General features: G+C 42.1%; 1 pseudogene; it reads left to right on the forward strand.

The window, feature by feature from the left end:
- The first annotated feature begins 1,190 nt into the window (after positions 1 to 1,190).
- Positions 1,191 to 1,450, forward strand: LOC148122251 (Nuclear RNase P; annotated as a pseudogene).
- The last annotated feature ends 6,884 nt before the right edge of the window (positions 1,451 to 8,334 follow it).

Raw genomic sequence — 8,334 nt, forward strand, 5'->3', positions numbered from 1 at the left:
GCCTCTCCACCGTTTAAAAGCAGCTGCCTCTGGGCTCTACTTCCTCTCTCTAAGCTTTCTCTTGTCCCTGCACTCTCTCTTCCCTTCCCCCAATTTTCCTCAACCGAGTGCTCCGAATAAAGACGTGATAGGGAAGGGATTCTCGTATTTCATGGCATTTATTCCTGCTGGTCAGGAAGCGCGCCGCAACTGGTGCTGAAAGCCCGGGAAGGAGCTGAAATCAGACACTGGACACAGAGAGTGGAGATATTTCAGAACCCTACACGTGGAGCGGTGAGTGACATCAGTTAAATCCTCCAGAAAGGGGAGGAAAAAGAATGGAAAAAGTATAGGCTTAAAAAGAAAAGAAAATAGAAAGAATCAAAGTTAAGGTATCTGAAAGAAGGTACAGAAAGCAACGGGGAAGAAAAAAACAATTAAGTTCAGTGCAGGAGGAGTGTGAAAAAACAGCAGCAAAAAATGTGAGGTAACTAAAGGCGGGACTATGAGGACGATGGGGTACTGGAGACCGCGGCTTCCACCCCCTCTCTGTCCACCTGCGTACTTGCTGTTAGAGACTGGAGGCAACAGTCTCGTAGGGAGGCGGGCTTGATCATGTTTGATGACTGCCTTTCCTGTTCAAAGAGCCACACAGCTTTTGGAGGTGATTTTCGCCTAATTTTGATAAGAGAGCTCAGTCTCTGGCTCTCACGTACAGAAAACTTTAATTTTTGACTGAAAAAGACAGGCTGCTTGATCGTGCGGAGAGTGCTGGCGGCCGCCGGCTCGCCTTTGAGCGGTGATGCCTGATTAGGGACACGGAAGTGGGCCAGGCGCGGTGGTGCACACCTGTAGTCCCAGCTACTCAGGAGGGAGACGCAGAACTGCACTGGAGAGTGCTAACTCATCCGGGAGGCGTGGCCATGCTAACCAGATGCTGGCGGGGAGTTTGCTGGAGTCCGCAGAGGCGTACGAAAAGCTAGGTCGCTGTGGCGACTTGGGCGGGCTAAAGTCCGAATGACATCAGAGGCTATGTGTCCCGGCCTTCTGGCGGGGCTGTGGTTTTCGGAGGACTTTTTCAGCACCTGAGTGGACTTGCCCTGACTGAGACGGAAGCTGCGGGGTGAGCAGCGGCACCGTAAAAGGCAGGGAGGAGCTGAGCTCTGAGCACCGGCTCTGTGAAAAACCGCGTTTCCATAGCAACATGGGCGGGCGGAGGAAGCTCATCGGCAGGGCCACGTGCTGAGTGCTCGTCACTCCCCGGCCCCTGGGAAGGTCTGAGACTGGGGCCCCCCGCGGCCCTAACCGGGCCCTCCGCGCACGGGCAGACCGGGCAGGAGAGGCCCCCCCCCACGGGTGGGCGGATGCCCCCCTCGCCGGAGCTTGGAAAAGACTCACGGCCGGCGGTGGGAGTTCAATGGCTGAGGTAAGTCAGGGTGCACAGTTCGCAGGTACAGGATAAACCGGCGCCCGCGCAAGGCCCGGGGGTGGGCCATGCCTTTGTTTGGACCATGCAGAGCATGCCACAATGGGCCCTGCCTCAGAGGTGGAGCTGTCGCAGCCGCCGCCGTCCGCTGCTGCTGCCGCCGCTCACAACCACGGTCGCCAAAAATTCAGTCAGATAAAAACATCTGCCGCCAAAAAATTCACAGTTAGATAAAAACATTTATCCCCCAAACATCGTCCCTTCTTCAGCAGGAAGCAGTCAGATTCGATTGTCGACGTCCATTTTCCCTCATAGACTTCAGGCAATACTGGTTTTAATTATCATAATAAAAGCGCGTCAACCTGGTTACCGTATCCTAGGTAACAAAGGCGGACCTATTGCCTCAGGCAACAGGTGGGACAAGCAATGCTACCTAGAGGTTTTTTTTTCATCTGAATAGAGGCCTGGAGAGATGGCTCAGAGGTTAAGAGCACTGCCTGCTCTTCCTGAGGTTGCAAGTTCAATTCCCAGTGACAACTATTTGGTTTTAGACAAAAGAGGGGGACTAGCAGTGACAGCTTCCCCCAGAGAAAGGATTTCTCTTGCATTCTTTACATTTAATTTTTAATTCAAAATTTTGCTGGAAAAACAGCAACAGACAGAGACGCTCTGTTTGAAAGCAATTCCATCTAATTCTAAGGCCTGCTTTAATGGCACAGGCAAACAAGATTTGCTCTTTGGAGCAGAGACATGCAGGTCTCTAAGTTCAAAACCAGTCTACTTCCAGTACTGATTGTGCTGAATTTTTACACTGAGTTTTTAGTACTCTTAAATGTTAATTTGGGAGGAGAGTTTTTTATTTATGTTTTTCTAGGAATGCTGACATACATCTGGATGCCAGCAAGACTGACAAGAGAAATAAAGAAGATGACCCAGTGGATGCTGAGTGTCCTGCTGTGGAAGATTCGTGTGGAGACAGCAGAGATGACCCTCTGGGCGGTGTCAAGAGCAGCTGTTTCACACCATCGACTTGAGCAGCACCCTGTGCAACCTCTTATCCCTTAAAACAATTTTCTGACTGATTCTATTTTGCCTTTTCCTCCCTTAGGAATGGGTGGGAGCAGAGATATCCCTGGCATGCTGTGTCTAGGTGGAAGTGCTGTATGTCTTTGATTGGTGTGCTACCTGCTAGCCCAAGTGAGGAGGGACAAGGTCTTTGTGGCACAGGCCTTGGCAGCCTTGGAATGTGTATCCTCACCCCAAGTTTGGCTCTCAGCTTCAAAAGAGCTCATAGGCAATTAGCCATGCATAGCCTTAGCACCCTCTAGGGACCAGATAGTCCCACAGGCACAGAGGAAGGTATGCATTGGCAGAGGGTGTGTCTTGTTTTTCTTTTCTTTAATCGGTCCACACATCATGAGGTGGGGACCAGATTGGAAAATAGTTTTGCCTTATTGCTCTTATTAACAATAGTAGGGGGAGATGTAGGGAGCCACCTGGAGGCACAGGTGGTCCTGCAGTTTGGAGGTATACAAGTCCATACCTGGCTTAGCCACGTGGGGCTGAGTACCCTTGCCTGCACATGCTCAGACCAGCAAATGGTATTAACCAATCAGGACAGCATTCAAGCCTCTCCACCGTTTAAAAGCAGCTGCCTCTGGGCTCTACTTCCTCTCTCTAAGCTTTCTCTTGTCCCTGCACTCTCTCTTCCCTTCCCCCAATTTTCCTCAACCGAGTGCTCCGAATAAAGACGTGATAGGGAAGGAATTCTCGTATTTCGTGGTGTTTATTCCTGCTGGTCAGGAAGCGCGCCGCAGGAAATCATGCCTGGTACAGAAAATCTAGACAGCTTCTCAGAGCTAGTAAAGTCTTGGTTACTGGAGGAGTCATCATTTTACTAAATGATGACAATTCCTAACTAAATTCTAAATATCTATCCTTATACCCAGAGATAAGTGAAGCACTCACTTCTCAGTAAGAAAACTTATCTTTACAAAGAGCCCTTTACAGAAAACCACAACTAATCCAAGTTCAAAGTCATGGAGTACAATCCCAAAGAAAACATTTGCAGAACAACCCCTGCTGTGGCATAATGTTCTGGTATACTGTGAAGATTTGTCATTTGTATTGGTTTAAAAACGCTCATTGGCCAGTATCAGGAAAAAAAAGTATAGGTGGGGCAACTGGACTAGGAGAATTCTAGGAAGAGGAAAAGCAGAGATGCAGTCATCATCCAGAAGCAGATGAAGCAAGATGACAACGCCTGACGGAGAAATGCAACCAAGACACATGGCTAGACATAGATAAGAATTATGGATTGATGAAGAGCCAATTAGTAATAAGCCTGAGTTAAGAGGCCAAACAGTTTGCAATTGATATAAGCCTCTGTGTTTTTCCTTGGGACTGGATGACTGTAGGTCTAGGCAGGACAGAAACTTTGTCTACAAACCCCCCATACCTAAGACTAAGGTAACAGTAAGGAAGATGGAGTAAAAAAATCATAAAAACCAGAGGCTACCAGAATTTGCTCTGAGATTATATCTCTGAGCCATGTCCGAAGCTATACCCATAAAGTCTCACCAATATGACTGAGTAAACATGAGAGTAATAAGAATAACAAAAATAGATACACTAAAATGGCCAGGGGAGAGACCTGGAGGTCTCAACCCTTTTATACAAAGAATCACAGGCAACTAAGGAATGTTGAAAGCAGCAGAAACAGCCTCTTCCAGAAAGAGCACAATAATTGGTTATCTAATACCAATCCTGAAAAATGAACATATAAGTAACAATATACAGGTTTATTGATATATTTTGGTATATATAATATATATGTATGTGTGTGTTATATATTATATGCAATATATTATATAATGTTTATTATATGTGTGTACTATACATATAAGTATGTAACAAAGAGTGTAGAAGAAAGGCCATAAACTTGAAATAGAACAAGCAAGGCTGTCTGCAGGAGTTTGGAAGAAGGGAAAGTAACAGAGAAATTATACAAATATAATTTCAAAAAATGAAATATTTTCAAAAATAAAGCAAAATAATTAAAAATTTAGTAGTATTGATGTTCAACACATCATAGAAAAATAATCAGGGATTTATAATAAACAAAGTGTATTTCAAAATAGCATGAAATACTATCCTTCAGTCTTTATATGGACTGAAAAGGTTATATTAGGGAATATATGTACATACAAATATTCGTATGATAACATTTTTTCATAAAGTTTATTACATACTATCCTTCAGACTTCATTAACATTCTCAAACATAATGTGTGGTATAAAATGGGCATTTAATAAACAGTGACAGAATAAACATTTAAGACAATAAAATCAAAGCAGTGAAAATAGGTTGGGATAGGGTCAGAACAGAAGTTATAGTGAAGATAAGCAAAATAAATATTTCATTTTCCTCCCTGTCTACTGTACTGTCTCTGTACATCAACTTCACTGAGACCTTGACCCATTCTTAAGCTTCTAGACAATGGCCTCTGTGCTGTGTTTAGTAAACTCAGTGTCTCATTCTTACAGAGAGAGCTATTGCCAATAGGAGGGAAAGAGCTAACCACAGAATATTTTCTATATTTCTCTAAGAAAGTCAATTTTAAAAATATCTCTTGAAAGAAAAAGAGTTGAGCATTTTTCCTTATGACTGGTACCTGGGGAAAGAAGCAATTACCTTTGCCTCATATTTATTTGTTCCTGGACCACTGGGGGTAGTGAAGTAATGGGAAAAATTTTTCCCTTAATGTTAGGAAAACTGAGTACAGAATTTAGAAATGTCACAGTCACTGCAAATATTTGGAAGTTTTCTGGCAAAAGATTTATGTCCTCTTTGCCTTTTCCTTTTCTTCTTTTCTAATTGTGAGATATTATCAATAATGAGGAACAGGGTTGTTAATTTGTGGCACCTAAGTGTTTCCAGAGTGGTGCTATAAATCTCATGGGCTACTACTAAACAAGTAATGATTCATTTATGGGTGGAATCTTAGTGAAAACTGGAGGTCATTTAGTCTGACTCTTTCACTTGGCATGGACCTTATAGATTATGTATAAAGTTAAATGAATTCCTTCTTTAAAATGTGCACACGCCACCATTTGACTATTCACAGTCTTGACTTTATAGTATAGCTGCCTGGATTGCATTTTAGCAGAAAATAATTTTAACAGCTGTGACCGCCCACATTATTGATTGAGGTTAGATACTAGCTCCTTCGGAAAAGGTTTGGGTGCTGAAGATGCTGAAGTCAATGTTTGTTTGCCTTTAATTTAGATTTTATTACAGTCTTTAAAAAGCTAGTCTACATGAAAATATCCTTCTCAGCTCTTTTTTTGTCCCCTCTGCCATTACCAGTCCAAGGAAGGGAGTTTAAAACTCACTGTCTAGAACATATAGAAAACCTGATACAGTATGATCAGGCATGTTCATCTTAAAAGCCTACAGTACCTCTGCTGACTTGCAGCAGGGCATGAAAGAATTACATGGCATGCTAAGTGATTTTTTTTTTTTTACTTTCATTTGTACTTCAACCCTCAGAGTTCAGTAGATCATTTAGGGAGGTTCAACATTCTTTGGAAACTAAAACTATTGCCCTGGAGCCTGATCAGCAAAGAATACAGGCCATAAAGGTGGCCTTTGTGAGACTGGATTGCTTACTGGTGTCTCTTACTGACCTTGCCAGCTCACTACTTCCCATAGGATCTGTTCCTTTGCATCTTGACTGCTGCAAAGCAAGACTGGAGAAACAAGATGGCTTTTAGGGCATCCTGGCCCTTGGCTCCAGGAGGAGGATCAGTTTCACACATGCGGGTAAAATCTCTCCTAGAAGGGGGCCTGCTTGATGGTGAGCAGTGGGTTTAGGGGAGAACCCACTTCATTTGTGACTTATTTGTAGGGAAAAATAATGCTCAAATTTCAAGTGATAATTAAAATGATAGGAATCTGGGTGTTTTTTAGAAGAGTTCTGAATACTCCTATTGCACGTCCTTTTAGTATTGGGTGATTTCATCAAAAAAAACGGCCACAGCACTTCATGCCTAGCTTGATTTTTCTGGAGGATTGTTTAATAACTAGTCACTTCAAATTTCTGTAAATTGCATTAAATATGATTTTATTAGTGCACAAAATATGTTTTACCTGAGAAACAATCTTAGGGATTTACACATTATCTAATTACCACATTGAATTCTGTTTTCTACCTTTACCTCACACAGTGGAAAGACTGCCAATTTCAACCCTGGCCCTTGAGGGAGCTCAGCTATCAGACCTGAATTAAATCAGGGTCTAATTCCAGTGACTGGGTAACCTGACTATATTCCCACCCACCCCCAATTTTCCTTCCCTTCACTGTCTCCTTTCTACCTCCCCTTACTATTTTTCTATCTTATTTTCTTCATAAATCAATGTTATGGTGCCATTTTAATTCATTTAGTTTCACTTTTATTATTAACACATTTTAGTCTATATAACAATTTTATATAGGTGTTTAACGCATTTTGATTAGTCACTCACACATACATGACTTCTATTGCTCTTCTTCAGTTCTTTTTATCCTTTCCATTTTCCTCATCAATCAATCATTTGAAATGAGAATCCACAAAAGTCTACTTTATAATTTATTAAGGGATACAATGAAAACAAACAGACTCACAAATTCAGAACAAGGTTGATGCTGCAGCTCATCCAGCTGCCGTTGTCCTGTCGTTCCCCCCAAGGGTGAAGAGGACCAACCACCAGGAGCTTCTCTGTTGCCTGCTCCATATCCCACTATCCAAGGGAGAGCTTGTGACCCTTCTTCTCAATTGTCTCGGGCCACATCTCCAGAGACAGCCATACCTATGACACTTCCTCCCAAAAGTCATTGACTAAATGGATTGAGCGCCCACAATGGTAGTTATCATCAGTTCTCAGCCTTTTGATTAAGATCGGGTTCAGTATTGATTTATGACTTCGTTTATCCTCTCTGGTAGAATCTGCAGGAATGTTTAGTGTTAGAATTAAAAGACAGAAAATATCTTTAGAACCTGATTTGAAGGCACTAAATCACGTATTCCCTTGCTCTGCTAAATATCACTCTTGTTTAGAGGTGAAGAGGTGATAAATTAAACTTTCCAAGCCTGCATAGATAATGGAATCAATATGCACCACCCTGCTGTGTACTCCCAAAGAGAAGTCAGCATTTTCTAAAAGAATCCCAGTTCTATTCTGTTTTTCTCTTTTGAGTCCTCACATGGAGGCTGTTTTTTGATTTTCTTTCAGATGTGTGTCTGCATTCAACACACATAGCCTATGTTTAACGTTTCTGTGGTAACAGGTTTCCCAGTCAACACACATGTGGGATTGTACACTTATTCAGTGAATCATACCTGCTTTTTATTCTCTCTCTCAACGTATCATGTGACTTACCAAGGCCCCAGCATGTGTATGGTATGGAAGACTGAAGTTACAGTAGCTTCTTCTGGTTTTAAAGTCTCCACATTTGTTCTTGCACAGAATCCTTTTGTTTTCAGTAACAGCACACTGTTTTTTTTTAAAAAAAAATGTATTCCTTTATATATTCCATCCTTGAGAATTTTCTGCAAATGACTACTGAATGCCAGCTGGCAGGATGTCTCAACTTGCATATGTACATTTGCCTACAGAGAACTAATTTTTCCTTACTTATCAGCAAGGCATTGATGCGCAAAATTAATTAGACTTGGGTGTCTATCAGCTTCTATGTAAGAATGAATTTTCAGATGGAATAATGTAGTTTGTAATGGTCAAGGTCAGAAAGCCAAAGTGAATCTATGTAGATAAAAGCTTAAAAATTTTAACAGTAAATGCAATAGAAAGAAATTCTTGATTTTAGCTTACCAGCATTCGTCTCAAAATATCAGAGAAACAAACAGAAAATGCTATCTTGTTTGTTACAA

The sequence above is a fragment of the Myodes glareolus genome, chromosome 4 (genome assembly GCF_982192425.1).
Source record: "Myodes glareolus chromosome 4, mMyoGla1.1, whole genome shotgun sequence".
NCBI lineage: Eukaryota > Metazoa > Chordata > Mammalia > Rodentia > Cricetidae > Myodes > Myodes glareolus.